The sequence below is a fragment of the Balaenoptera musculus genome, chromosome 1 (genome assembly GCF_009873245.2).
Source record: "Balaenoptera musculus isolate JJ_BM4_2016_0621 chromosome 1, mBalMus1.pri.v3, whole genome shotgun sequence".
NCBI classification, from domain to species: domain Eukaryota; kingdom Metazoa; phylum Chordata; class Mammalia; order Artiodactyla; family Balaenopteridae; genus Balaenoptera; species Balaenoptera musculus.
The window spans coordinates 12,516,359-12,531,733 of NC_045785.1; the positions used below are offsets into that span (position 1 = coordinate 12,516,359).

Genomic DNA, 15,375 nt, shown 5'->3' on the forward strand with positions numbered 1-15,375 from the left:
CAACTGTCTTAAAAGGTGATAAAGGAAGGAATTAATTGACACAAGGAAATAGTAAGACAAATCATGAATGTGGAAGAGTCTACCAGAGAACCAGACTGGTCTCTTCAAAAAGTCAGTGTCACTGAGCGAAAGAAAAAAGAAAAAAACAAAAACAAATGGGGGGAAGGGGAGGAGGCTATTTTAGATTATGAAGCAAAAACTAAACAACAGCCAAATGCAATTTGAGAATCCCAACTGGATCCTGGTTCGTACTTTAGACCTTTGTGCTAGCTGTTCCTTATGTCCCCAAAACTTAGCATTAAACATTCTGCCTTGTGTCTTTCAGCCTGAATATCACCTTCTCACTGAGGCCTTCTCTAAACCAATCTCAATTAGTCTTCCCTTTTAGCTAACTCTCTTTTATTTTCTTTGAAGTATTTATTACTGCCTGAAGTTTTGTTCATTCATTAACTGCTTTCTTCATTCTCGAATGTAAGATCCTGGAAATCAGAGCCCTTGCCTATTCTGTCCACTGTAACCCTAATATCTTGAACCATGCCTAGCACACAGCATTCAATAAATGTTTTTTGAATGAATGGACCAATGAACAAGAAGGCAAGAAAGACTCAACAGATACTTAGGATCATGCAATGCCTCAGAAAGCTCATGAAGAACATCAGCCCATAAGAATGAAATGCATACACTGAATGAATATTTGAGTGCCTAATATGTAAGTACTAAATGTGCATATAAGACACTAAAAATATTACATATGAATTATACTGCATGATATATCCCTTTTAAGTATTTGGCAGGAATTAATTAGCACAGTGATTTTCTTTTTGGATATTAACTTTAACCTAATTGTGCAAGGGCAACAGTGGTTAAGTGGTGGAGCATACAGGAGATACTCTACAGAGCTGGATAGAGTGGTTAATGAAAAAAAAAGTCTCCTACCTAGGAAAATGAATATTCCAGTTATAACAATGAACATGATATACATGAGAGGCAGTGAGACTAGTCTGGCTTGAACAGACTGCATGATGGGTGTCATGTAAAATAAGGCTGGAAAGGTACAATGAGGGCCAAATGGAGAGCTTCAAAGATAAGTAAGGCAGTAGGCAATAATGAGTTACCATAGTTTCCCGATCAGAGGGGAAACATTCAGATCGTAGTCCCTTAAGATTGGTCTGTTATAATACTGTCACTTCAATCTTAATCATTTCCAAAAATTACCAAGAAGAAAAACTCAAATAACAGCAAATACTTCCTATGCAGTGTTTACCATGTGTTAGACATTTAGCTAAATATTGCACACGTATGTCATGCAGTAGGAATTGTAACTCCCATTTTGAAGATGAGGGAGGCTGACATCATACAACTAGTAAGTAGCAGAGCCCTGGCAACAAGACTAGTTAAGAACTATAGCAGTACTTCAGTCTGCCCTCAGCTCATAAAAGCCTGGTCTAGAGTCATGTCAGCAAGTGTAACAAGGAGCAGGGAAATCTAAGGGATACTGAGGAAGATAATACAGATCTACAGGGCAGGATACAAAAGATTTTTTTTTAAAAAAAGAGTATTAACAAATGACTCCCAGTTTCATGGTCTATCAGACCAGAATAAAAGTATTCTATCTACAGAAATGGGAATACTGAGAAGGGAACTTGGTTAGTAAAGGTTTTTATGTTAAGTGAGGTAAGAGGTGAAACAATGGACTCAGTTGTGAACACGTGGACAGCTGAGTTAGAGGATATGCTCTATAAAGTCCCTGGAAAACCAAGAGGCATAAAAGAAAGATCACATCTAGATGGATTTAAGAGACATAAGGGCAGTGGTATCAAATGAAGACATGAATAAGCCCAGTTCTCCAATCAAAGACAGAAAGGGAAGCACAGGGGAAACCAGAAAACGTGTATTCCTGCTACAGGTATGTCTGCATACAGGACAAGTATGCCACTGGACTACGCTATGAGGAAGCTAGGAGACAAGTTCCCCTTGTCCCAGTTTCAATGTTCCATGAAACAATGTAATAATAATGTTTAAGATTTAAGTGTTTACTATATGTTAGGCAATGTGCTGAGAGGTTCACACGTATTCCCACATTTAATTGTCCCAAAACGTGGGCATCATCCTCATTTTATAGATGAAAAAACTGAGGCTTAGAGAACCTAAGGTCCATACCCAAGGAAAGTAGCAGAACTAGGGTAGGGGCCTGGGTCTACCTGGGGTCAAAGCCTATGATCTTAATTACTATATTGAAATAAATAATTATCAAGCCAGCCCACAGAGCATATGTAAACCATTACGCTTCCTCTGTGTGTGTGTTTATACCTTGACATAAAAATTGCCATTTTAACCATTTTCAAATATGCAGTTCAGTGGCATCAAGTACATTAACATTGTTGTGCAACCATCACCACCATCCATCTTCAGAACTTTGATCCCAAACTAAAACTCCATATCCATTAAAAGGTAACTCCCCTTTCCCTCCTCTCCTCAGCCCCTGGCAACTACCATTCTACTTTCTCTATGAATTAGACTATTCTAGGTACCTCATACAAGTGTAATCATACAATATTTGTTCTTTTGTGGCTTATTTCACCTACCATAATGTGTTCAAGATTCATTACTACTAAGTTACTTATAAGTTAAATAAAATATGAAATTCTAACACACACATCATTATGCAGCTCTATGGGGAATTATATTCCAAAATTCCATTATGATTTATGAAACACACTTGGAAGAGAGAACTGCATTTACTGGAAAAAAAAAAAAGGTGGGGGGAGGTAAGGAAGACAGACAAATCAAAATTTGAAGGACCCACAGGAAAGTAAAACTTCAGATTCAGTAATAAGGAAGACAGCAGCTTGCTTGATTTTGACTAGACTGAAGGATCTATCTAAGTATCTCAAAACAAAAGCTAAGAAAGCAGTCCTGCAGAACAGACTGCAAACATAACACTGCTGGATCAACCAAGAAAAGACAAGACACTGTCGCTTTTTGGCAAAACACAGCAAGACAACTAGCAAAAAAGTTTTAAAAATAAATACTGAAACAGAAGGATAAATTCCATTTTCCCTTGATTTGCATCTGAAAAACCAGCAGATGGGAGAGGCAACATTTAGTAAAACTGTATTGATCAATTTATAATTAACATCAATCTTTCTCCAAACAATGCACCAAGAGGTTCATTCTGGAAAAAAATTTCTTGTTCTCTAGATAGTAACATGAATCAAACATTTAAGATGAGAATAATAAAGGAAACACAAATTTGGAAGAGTATGCCATACCAGTGAATTCCTTAAAATAGCTGAAATAAAAGTATCCTAAATGTTAAATATTATAAGGGAGTATTAGTAGCTAAAACTGGAACTTGTTTGCCTTTATAGAAATTAAATGAACTGGGACTTCCCTGGTGGTGCAGGGGTTAAGAATCCGTCTGACAATGCAGGGGACACGGGTTCGAGCCCTGGTCCGGGAAGATCCCACATGCCGTGGAGCAACTAAGCCCAAGTGCCACAACTACTGAGCCTGCACTCTAGAGCCCACGAGCCACAACTACTGAGCCCCCGTGCCACAACTACTGAAGCCCGCGCGCCTAGAGCCCGTGCTCCGCAACAAAGAGAAGCCACTGCAATGAGAAGCCCGCACACCACAACGAAGAGTAGCCCCTGCTCACCGCAATTAGAGAAAGCCGGGGTGCAGCAACGAAGACCCAACGCAGCCAGGAAAAAAAAAAAAAGAAATTAAATGAACTACCTGAAATCTATGTATTACTAGGAGACAAGAGAAAATATGTTACTATCTAAGCTAAGTTACTGTCCAGAGTAGTAAAATTTTACAAGTAACTATTGCTTTATATAATATCTGTACATTTATCAGATTTATATATATAAACAAGCATCAAAGTACCACAGGATACTTCCACCTTTGAAGCAAAACAGAACAGCAACACTAGAAAAAATTAAGTAAAAAGCCTAGGAGAAAACTTTAGAAATTAAAAAGTAGAAACTTAATACAGGAAGAATCAGAATTCAAAGCAAATTTGCTTTCCAATACATGCCTGAGTAAGTAAGCACAAAATTAAGCTATATAGGAGTACCACTAATTTTACAAGACATTTAGAAGAATGTCACAAGAAACAATTTTAAAAATAAGCGGTAGTGTTATGAGCTTCATACTGGGCAATTATAAAATGACTTGTCTGTAGGTCATATCTTTCTACATGTGACAACAATATAGAAGAATGAACAAACACATCACCTTCACTTTCTTGTCAACCACTACCTTAAAGCACTCATGTTCAGTTAAGATACAGATGGTATGTGTTCAATACTGCACCACTTACAGATTCTACTCAATCCAAAAATCCGCAAAATTTCTGCAATATAGGTGACAACATGCTAAATTAATTATAAAATACCACAACACTAAGGTGAGGAACTTGCATTGAACAGAAGTTTAATATCAGAGATGCTAAGCAGCCTCAATCTACATAAATAGATTCTATAAAATAGTTTAGTATACTTCTGGCTTAAACTGTCAGCTTCACCTCAAAAGGAGAAGGACCTTCTTGTTTTACTTATTACTGGGAGACAGGAGACAGTACTAATCACTTACAGCTGTCATTCTAAGGGACTGACAACTAAACATTTATTAACTGAATGTGATCAAATTCAAATCATACAGTACTTTTTGTGGCAGTTTACAAAACAAAAATAAAAGCATCACCACTCTAGAGCTGTCACCACTTAGTAATCGGAGATATTTTAAATTGCAGCTGCAATGTTTGTGTTTATTGCCTGTGCCTATGACTCACTCTCAAAAAGGTTCTCCCAAGACTCTGGTGGATTTTTGAGAATGCAGAAACCATAACTGGGGCATACTGTGTGGGAAGTGTCATGACAATGAATGAATAAAAGAGGAAAAGAACTCGTGACAGAAAATTTTTAAGTTTTTATAAAAAGCAGGTTGCTCACAAAAGGCATATTTTTCTGCAGAATAATAGGAAAGGTTGGGGAAAGCCACCCTGGCTCTGAGAAGCCTTCCTTGACTCCCTTGGTTGGATTCAGTGCATTTCTTACACTACAATATATTTATCTAGTTTCTCAGTCTGGCTCCCCGACCAGACTGCAGGCAACTTGAGACCAAAAGCTGTCTTATCTTAGAATCATCAGTACCCACTTCCCAAAATGTCCAGCACACAGAGGGCTCTCAATAGGTATTTTCATAAAACTGGTTATTGAATAATCAATCTTACATTCACCTTCTATTTTACAAAGCACTTTCACAAACATTACTCTTTTGCTTCACATTAACAGTCTTGTGAAGTGGGAAGGGCATTATTTAAACAAATGGCTTCTAGTTTTATATAGACTGACTAAAGCAACCCTGAAATCACAAAGATAATCACATATTTGTTCATCTTTGAGATAACTTCTCCTTGGGACCTCAATATTCTTGAAAACCTAGAGGTTTTGCTAGCATTTTCACAATGGGTAGCAATTACACAGGTCTGAGTCCTACAGAAGGGTTTTAACTATATAAAGCAGTGTTACAGAAGGCTCTTCTAGAAATGAGGCATTTAAGAAGCATCCTAAGCTATTTTTCCTGATCCTCTTTTTTTGTGACTCTGAGAAGGCAAGAAATTGCAAAAGGCAAAATACTGGAGAGTGAATGATGTCATGGATGTCATGAAGTTGCATCAATAGCTGATGATGATTTAGCACAACAATGCAACACATTATGCCAAGAAGTATAATGTCAAACCACCAGGATGTTTTACTGCATTAATTTCATGACTCTTTATTAGCAAATTGAAATGCAGAGTGGCTCTCCAATTGTCTAAAATGGAGAAGTTGTTGGTTTAGGTTTATGGTCTTAGCAAAGGCACTAAGAAAATGTACAAATCTCCATGGAAAAGGCTTTAAGAAAAGAAAAAAATGGTCAAAAAATTAGCTACTATTAAACTAAACAGTTGTCATTTTAACAATTAAAAGCTTTTTGAAGTAGACAAAACACCCATGGGTCAATGTAGATAAAGTAATATATTCATACTAGGCTTGTCAAAAGCAAACAGTTACAGGATATAAAATGACAACATACAACAGAAAGGAAACCAGTCAGATTATACACATGAATACGCTCAAAATTAGGGATGTGAAACAGCGCACCACTATTCACTGTAAAAGCTATAGACTGAATCTTAAATGTTCAATTCTAAATGATGCTATTTCCTCTCAAATTTTCCTTGTCCCTTTAAATCCATGACGTCATCATTCTTAAGCACAAGTGAAACAAATTTAAGTTATAAAAGGTACTTGGTGTGTCCAAGCCAATGCTATCTCCTCAACAATTCCCCGTAGCACAACTGCAACTGAAGCCTTCATTCCTCAAGGAAGAGACCACAAGGCTTCAAACCGGCTTCCCCACTTGAAAGAAACAAAATCAAAGTCTCCAAATTAGCATTTGAACAACAACAAAAGTTGTTCTCAAAAAGGGTAAGTATAGTACAATGTCCCTGCCAGCAAGCGAGAACTGGTAATGTGTCTGAATCTTCACGCTGAGCAAATAGGAATCCCACCACAGAAAAGTCCAAAGACTTTGGCAATTTAGAAATGAAGCTTTTATTTTCCTAATAAAATTCGGGAGATTAAGACAAAAGCAATTGGGTATTCCGAATCTTAACAATCCAAAGGTTTCAAAGGATCTAGAGGACTTCATTAGCCCCGAAGTTACTTTCCAGACACTATCAAGATCTTACGACTGTTTTTTTCTTCGTTTACAAAATTGGTTCCCACCCTCCACGGTTCCCTTTGCACCAATTCTCACCAGAAGCCTTCCACGGTCACAACGTGGGCTGCTGTCTCAATCAAGGAGATCCGCAGTTCCTACTTCTCTGGGGGAACACTCAAAAAACTAACGGGTAGGAAAGGCTGCTTGTGTTTCATTTTTTAAGCCAATTCCAAAATCTTCCTTTTGCAGCTTCAGAGATGCTGGCCCCTCGCCGCAGCCCCAATTTTGGAGGGCACCGAACTCCGGCTCCTCTCAAAAGGCGTTAAAGATTTGGGGGTGGGGTGGAAGATAATTTGACACCCCAGAGCCATCCTTACCCTGGTCACATACCCTTTCGTGGCTCCGGTGAGGGGACGAAAACCTCCGTGCTAGAGGGGAGAGGCCGGGTTCGCCCCCATCCCAAGGGCTGCCTGGAAAGGGATTCTCCTCCTCCCTGCCTAACCCGGGGAGGCCGAGAATGACTACAGCAAGGCCCCCAGGCCAGGCGGCACCGACCCCCGCGCGGGGTGCAGGGCCTGCGCCGGACCCGTGGCATAAAGGGCATAAGCCGCCAGCTCCCCGCCGCGGCCCCGGGAGAGGAAGAGGCCTCACCTGGCCCAGCCAGCGCCACGCTCTCGGGTACGCTCCGCTGGCGAAGAAGGTGAGGGAGCCGGGGATCGGACCTGAGCAGAGGCGCTCCGCCCCAGGCCGCGCTTGCAGCACTCGGGATTCCTCACAGCTGGCGGGACACCGAGCCGCTCCGAGCCGCCATCTTCCTCCACTCTAACGCTGCAGACACCTCCGCCGCCGTCACCGCCGCCGCCGCCGCTCTTGCTGCTCTGGCCGGGAGAAGACCGCACGGAGCGCGCATGCGCCGGGGACCGGCACACAGGACACACGCGCGCGCGCGCGCACACGTCAGTGCGGCGGGCCCGCGGCAGGCGGTGTATGGGGGGCGCCATGTTGGGAAGGTACAAGCCGTGGCCCGCCGCCCCCAACCCCCACCCCTCTGGTCCCCGGGAGATTCTCCGAGGTTGGAACGCCGCCTGGGGGAGCCAAGCTGGAGTGAGGAAACATCGCGCTTCCGCGCCCGCTTTCTTCGGGTGCCTACAAACGGCATTAGAACTGCACTCACCCTCCTCTGCACTGCTAGGGACAACTGAGCAGTTTTCCCAACGGCTTGAGTCTATGATAGATGTTAGACCAGGAATTAATTCATTTGTACCCCGAGGGCCCGATGAGCACAAGCGCTCTTGATGTCAACTGGAGAGAAACTCAGTGCCTTGGTTATGCAACCGAAGCCTCCCATAATTGTGTACCAACCATTGTGTGACTTGTTACTAGCTCCATGTTTCAGATGAGGAAACTGAGTCACGGGATATATCGGTTATTTTCCCAAAGCCACATATCTGGGGAGTTGGGGTGGGAAGGTAGGATTTGAACTCAGGCGCATCTGGTTCCCAAGCTCTTGTACTTTCCAGTGTAACTATCTCTGGTTCCAGCAAAATCCCCCTTCCAAGGGAGCAACCTGGTGTGTAGGTGAGAACCTTCATGAATTACCTGCACAGCATGTGGTCTAAGGAAATGCCAGAGATACGGAGCCCAAGGGCTTCAGTCTTCATCCCTTGCACCTAAAAATGAAGCAACCTTGAGCTGCCAGCCCACCACCCTGGGATAAAGTGGACCGTCTGGGACATCTCTTAGGACATAGGGCTGGGTCAGAACCCAGGTCTGCTCTCAAGTTGGGAAGGCAAGATGCTATCGAACAAACTTGGGTCAACCTCACACTAGAAAGCACTAGATCTGTGTTTCACAAACTTGAATAATGCAAAGACCCCTGGGTAAACACTCATGGAATCCCAGTATGAGAAACACTGATTTAAGAAACTCAAGTCTTTCAGTTAGGAAATATCACTGCAAAAGAGAAACTTGGCAATTATAAATATAAATAAATATTAAAATTGTATCATTAAAAATCCCAAGCTTAAAAATTGTCATAGAACTTGTGAACCCCCCCACCCCGACCCCCAAGTACCCTGTAGACTCAATGTTAGAAACACTGGACCAGCTTTTGAGCACTTCCTTTTAAAAATGCAGGTTCCACCTTTTGGCTGTCTGAGCAGTACCATGGATGTCAGCAAGAACAAGCACCTTATGAAAGGCAGCAAAAAGGGAACCAAGAAGAAAGTGGTTGATCTGTTTTCTAAGAAAGATTGGTATGATGTGAAAGCACCAGCTCTGTTCAATATAAGAAATATTGGAAAAACACCAGTCATAAGAACTCTGGGGGGACTTCCCTGGCGGTCCAGTGGTTAAGACTTTGCCTTCCAATGCAGGGGGTGTGGGTTTGATCCCTGGTTGGGGAGCTAAGATCCCACATGCCTCATGGCCAAAAAAACAAAACATAAAACAGAAGCAATATTGTAACAAATTCAATAAAGAATTTAAAAATAGTCTGCATCAAAAAAATCTTAAAAAAAAAACAAAAAACAAAAAACAAAAAACCTCTGGGAACCAAATCCCATCTGATGGCCTCAGGGGTTGTTGTTTTTGAAGTGAGCCTTCCTGATCTGCAGAATGATGAAGTGGCATTAAAAAAATTCAAGCTGATTACTGAAGATGTTCAGGGCAAAAACTGCTTAATTTCCATGGCATGGATCACACCTGCGACGAAATGAGCTCCATGGTCAAAAAAACAGCAGACCGTGATTGAAACTCATGTTGATGTCAAGACTACCAATGGTTATTTGCTTGTCTATTCTCTCTTGGCTTTACTAAAAAAATGCAACAATCAGATTCAGAAGACCTCTTACGCGCAGCACCAACGGGTCTGACAAATCCGGAAGATGATGCAGACAAATGACTAGATAGAAATGGTCAATAAGTTGATTCCAGACAGCATTGGAAAAGACATGAGGCTCACCAGTCTAATTATCCACTCCATGATGTCTTTGTTAGAAAAGTAAAAATGCAGATATATATATGTATAACAATCACTTTGCTGTACACCTGAAACTAACACAACATTGTAAATCAACTATATTTCAATTAAAATTTTTTTAATAAAAATAAATAAACAATAAAGTAAAAATGCTGAAGAAGTTCAAGTTTGAATTGGGAAAACTCATGGAGTTTCATGATGAAGGTAGTAGTTCTGGAAAAGCTACTGAGGGTGAGATAGGTACTAAAGTTGAATGAGCCAACTGATATGAGTCATGAGTCCAAGAATCTGTTTAAAATTCAGACTCTTAACAGTGACAAAAAAAAAATCTTACTTGTATAAAAAAATGCAGGTTAAAAAAAAAATGCAGGTTGCAGGGCTCACTTTAGACACTGACTCAGACTTCTTCTAAAGCTCCCCAGGGATTCTGATGTCCAGTTAGGTTTGGAACTGCTAGATTATGTTAGAACAGGTTCAAATACAGAAACCACTCCACCCTGAATCTCCTAGCTCAAAGACAGCAGGGATTTTTGTCCGTTTTGTTCAATGCTTTATCACATAATTATAGAGACTGGCACCCTGTAGGGACTCGCTAAATATTTGTTAAATGAATAAAAGAATGAATGAACTGGGAATTTGAAAACTAAGAGGGCATTCAGTCAAATATTTAGTAAGCACCTAATATGTGCCAAGCCATGTGATATGTACAGCAATATACTTTTAAATAAAACAACAAAGTCCCTGCCCTCATGGAGAGCCCAACAGTTTACTGGGAGAGACAGACAATAAACAAGTAAATAAGCCAATATAAAATTATCAATTGTGATAAGCACAAAAGTATTATTATTAAAGCAAAGACTTTAATAATAATCACAGTTGATGTATATTGTATACTCTTATTAAATACCAAATACTGCTAAGTAAGTGCCATTGTTGAGCTTATTTTACAGATGATGAACCTGAAGCACCCAGGGATTAAGTGACTCAACTCATGGTCATGGGTAGGGTTTGAACCCAGGTGGTCTCACCTCAAAGCCTTTGCTATTGAACTCTACACAATGTTGCTTCTAACAAACAAGAGGACATAAGATTGAGGTCAGTTTATATATGGCCTGGAATATCAGGAAGAAAACTGGGTATTACGTCCTAGGTCATGGAGATTTGGGGGCAAGGAGGATATGCGATGAAATGATGTTTTAGAACAATCTCTCTGCAGTGTGAACACACATTGGGACATGACTGGAGGTAAGGGGACAAGATATGAGGCTAGGATGAGAGGAGTGGCTATGATCTCTCTCAAAGTATCGTCCAGAGTCCGTCGCAACAATCAATTACTGAAATTCATTTCTTATGTTCTTACTTATTTAGAATAAATAATATATGTACATAAAACAAAATTCAAAAGGTACAAAAGGATATATAATAAATTTTAAGTCCATCCTACCACTCCCCCAGCTACCTGGTAAACCTTGCCTCTCCACCAAAGTGACCACTGTTACAAGTCCCTTATATCTTTCCAGAGATGCGTATACAAATACACTCATACACATATAAATAAATAAGCCTACAAATAGCAGCAAACTATACACACTGCTCTGTATCTTGCTTTTTTTTAAACTTAACTGTAGTTCTTCAAGATCATTTAACGTCAGTTTATTTAGAACCATCTAAGTTAACAATTCATTCTATTCCTTTGCATGGCTGGACCATGTATTTTTAAAATGAATCCTCTAGTGATGGACATTTGTTTCCAGTCTTTTGTGATTATAAACAAAGCAGCAATTAATATCCTCATAATTTTATTTGCATATGAGCCAATGTATCTACAGGGAAATTTCCTAGAAATGCAATTGCTGGCTCAACAGGCATGTACATTTTAAATATTGGTAGGTTGTCATTTATTTCTTAACTGTCTACATAGCCCCAGCTTGGAAATCAGATGGAAAGTTTTCTCACTATGGGCTTTGCTCTTATATTCCTATCACATACCAGAGTGTTTCACGTGATAGATCAAAGGTACCTGCAGTTCTGAGTGCAAATCACTAAGCCCCAAACATGAATGGTATAACAAACATATTTCACAAGAAAGAGAAGCTCATGCTTTAGGGTCTCTGTCAGTGCCTGTTTATGCCACTGCCTCAACTTTTGGGGCTCTCCCGCTGGAGGAAGAAACTTCCACCACTTCCTCAATTTTAGACCTTACTTGGTTCCATCCCCTCATTTTACAGATGAGGAAGGGACTTGCCCAGGAGGCCTATGTGATTAACTAGGGCTGGCCTCTTGATTATCCATTTGGTGGAAGAAAAGCTATTTCCTTTGTAGCAACCTCAAACGAGCTCCAAGATCTCTATCTTTCTGGTCTCTTAGTAGATTCAGTCTTTTTTTTTTTTTTTTAATAAATTTATTTATTTTAGGCTGTGTTGGGTCTTTGCTGCTGCGCGCGGGCTTTTCTCCAGCTGCGGCAAGCGGGGGCTACTCTCCATTGCGGTGTGCGGGCTTCTCACTAAGGTGGCTTTCTCTTGTTGTGGAGCACAGGCTCTAGGCGCGTGGGCTTCAGTAGTTGTGGCACACGGGCTCAGTAGTTGTGGCTCCCGGGCTCTAGAGCGCAGGCTCAGTAGTTGTGGCGCACGGGCTTAGTTGCTCCGCGGCATGTGGGATCTTCCCAGACCAGAGCTTGAACCCGTGTTCCCTGCGTTGGCAGGCGGATTCGCAACCACTGCGCCACCAGGGAAGCCCTAGATTCAGTCTTAAGAATGCCCAACTTGGGACTTCCCTGGTGGTGAAGTGGTTAAGAATCCACCTGCCAATGCAGGGGACACAGGTTCAACCCCTGGTCCAGGAAGATCCCACATGCCGTGGAGCACCTAAGCCCGTGTGCCACGACTACTGAGCCTGTGCTCTAGAGCCCACGAGCCACAACTACTGAGCCCGCGTGCCACAGCTACTGAAGCCCACGTGCCTAGAACCCGTGCTCCTCACCAAGAGAAGCCACTACGGTGAGAAGCCCGCACATCACAATGAAGAGTAGACCCCGCTTGCCATAGCTAGAGAAAGCCCGCAAGCAGCAACGAAGACCCAACGCAGCCAAAAATAAATAAATAAATTAATTTTAAAAAGATAATTGGAGAATATTAGAAACAATTTTAAAAAATGCCCAACAAATTCCTTTGTTAAGTAAGGCTCATTGCCAAATGTAACACAATTGTAAGAAACTGTCTCCCTCTGCTGGTAACATACTGCAAATACAAAGCCTAAAACGACTTCATGACTTGCAATTAGGAAAAATTAGACGTAGGTGATGACTGATTGATGGTCTCATCCACCTTGCTGCTGCCAAGGCTCAGTTAGGATAATTTACTTAAAAGAATGAGTTCACAGGAGTATGTATTCAAAGTAAATATAGTTCCAGAGAGTGAACAAGACATAATCTTTTTTTTAATTAATTTATTTAATTTATTTATTTTTTGCTGCATTGGGTCTTTGTTGCTGCGTGTGGGCTTTCTCTAGTTGTGGCGAGAGGGGGCAGCGCAACGGGCTTCTCATTGCAGTGGCTTCTCTTGTTGCAGAGCATGGGCTCTAGGCACACGGGCTTTAGTAGTTGTAGCATGCAGCCTCAGTAGTTGTGGCTCACGGGCTCTAGAGCACAGGCTCAATAGTTGGGGCGCATGGGCTTAGTTGGTCTGTGGCATGTGGGATCTTCCCAGACCAGGGCTCGAACCTGTGTCCCCTGCATTGGCAGGTGGATTCTTAACCACTGCGCCACCAGGGAAGCCCAAGACAAAATCTTTCATCTTTGAAGTTGGTCAGGCTGTTAACGGTATTAGTGATATTTTAGAATAGAGTATTTGAGCTGCTAGTGGAATAGCCATGTGAAGTGCCAGTAAGAAGCCTAGCTATATGAATCGGAAATACCAGGTCAATTCAGGGCTGTAAATCAACTTTGAGAGTTACCAACAGTGGGTGGCTTACACCATGAGCATCTAGGTAAAAACAGTGGACTGAGGACAGACCCAGAGATGACCGATATTCCAGAGACAGGAAGTCATGAAACCAGAAAATTAGTAAGCATGTTACTTTAAATAAAGACTAGTAAGAGTTAATACATGACTGCAATTTATAATAATCATTAGGAATACAAATGGCAACATTTCTCAACAGGAAATTGTCACTTTAGAAAGATTAATGGTGGACTTCCCTGGTGGCGCAGTGCTTAAGAATCTGCCTACCAATGCAGGGGACACAGGTTCGAGCCCTGGTCTGGGAAGATCCCACATGCCGCGGAGCAACTAAGCCCGTGCACCACAACAACTGAGCCTGCACTCTAGAGCACATGCACCACAACTATTGAAGTCCACATGCCTAGAACCCATGCTCCACAACATGAGAAGCCACTGCAATGAGAAGCCCGCGCGCCACAATGAAGAGTAGCCCCTGCTCGTCGCAACCAGAGAGCCTACATGCAGCAATGAAGACCTAACGCAGCCAAAAATAAATAAATAAATTTATTTAAAAAAAAGAAAGATTAATGGCATGCTAAAAACACAAGAAGAAACCCATTCAAAAAACCCATTCTAAGTCAGATAACTTGATTATAGCAGCCAAATGCAACACTACTGAATGATATGGTTTTAATACTGAGAGGCCTACAGGAACATGTCAGTGAGAATAAAAACACAAGGTGTTTGCTTTTCCTCCTGCTTTTGTGTTTGGGGAAAAAAGGATAACTAGAGAAGTGAGAATTATGTCTTCTTAAGGCAGGCAAGACACCTCCATAATGATAATAGGTCATCTTTAGAACTCTTACTATGGGTTAAGCATTTTCCTAAGCTTTTTAGCATAGTAACTCATTAATCCTTACAATCTACCTTTTTTAAAGTATTTGTTTATTTATTTATTTATGGCTGTGTTGGGTCTTCGTTTCTGTGCAAGGGCTTTCTGTAGTTATGGCAAGCAGGGGCCACTCTTCATCGCGGTGCGCGGGCCTCTCACTGTCACGGCCTCTCTTGTTGTGGAGCACAGGCTCCAGAAGCGCAGGCTCAGTAATTGTGGCTCACGGGCCCAGCTGCTCCGCGGCACGTGGGATCTTCCCAGACCAGGGCTCGAACCCGTGTCCCCTGCATTGGCATTGGCAGGCAGATTCTCAACCACTGTGCCACGAGGGAAGCCCCCTTACAATCTACCTTTGAAGGAGCTATTATTATTATCTTTTTTTACACTTGGGGAAACTGAAACTGAGGCACAGAAATCCTAAGCAACTTCCATAAGATCACACAGCATGTTAAATTTGGAAGTGTTCTGGTCATCCAGCTCAGGTGCAATTTCATCAACTAATGTTGATAAAACAACTAATGTTTTCACCTCAAGCTAGAGGATATAAACTAGTGTTAATAGATGCTTGGAATACTGCTCTATGAGCAGGAAATACTGTAATCATTTTCACTCTACCAGATAGAAATAATAAAATGTTTTATGCACCAGCGGATATTTTTTCATCCTTTTGTTACCAAGCAAGGGCTCACTGTCTAACACACATAGAAGCGAATACTATGGCACCAGCTTTTGAGAAAAGAAAGCATTTTATTATGAGTTAACCGACAGGAGGCAGGGCTCAAATCTGTCTCCCTGTCCAGTGTTCAGGGCAAAATGTAAGAAGTTAGGGGAATTTCAAACTTGGCACA

The 15,375-nt window shown here is 41.5% G+C and overlaps 1 protein-coding gene and 1 pseudogene across 1 annotated transcript in view; one reads left to right on the forward strand and one right to left on the reverse strand.

Moving 5' to 3' along the window:
* FBXO42 (F-box protein 42) overlaps positions 1-7,677 on the reverse strand; it is an 89,016-nt gene extending 81,339 nt beyond the window's left edge. The window contains 1 exon segment of the mRNA XM_036865832.1: positions 7,369-7,677. The gene's annotated coding sequence lies outside the window, so the exon portion shown is untranslated.
* Positions 7,678-8,883: 1,206 nt separating this feature from the next.
* LOC118903867 lies at positions 8,884-9,993 on the forward strand (annotated as a pseudogene).
* The last annotated feature ends 5,382 nt before the right edge of the window (positions 9,994-15,375 follow it).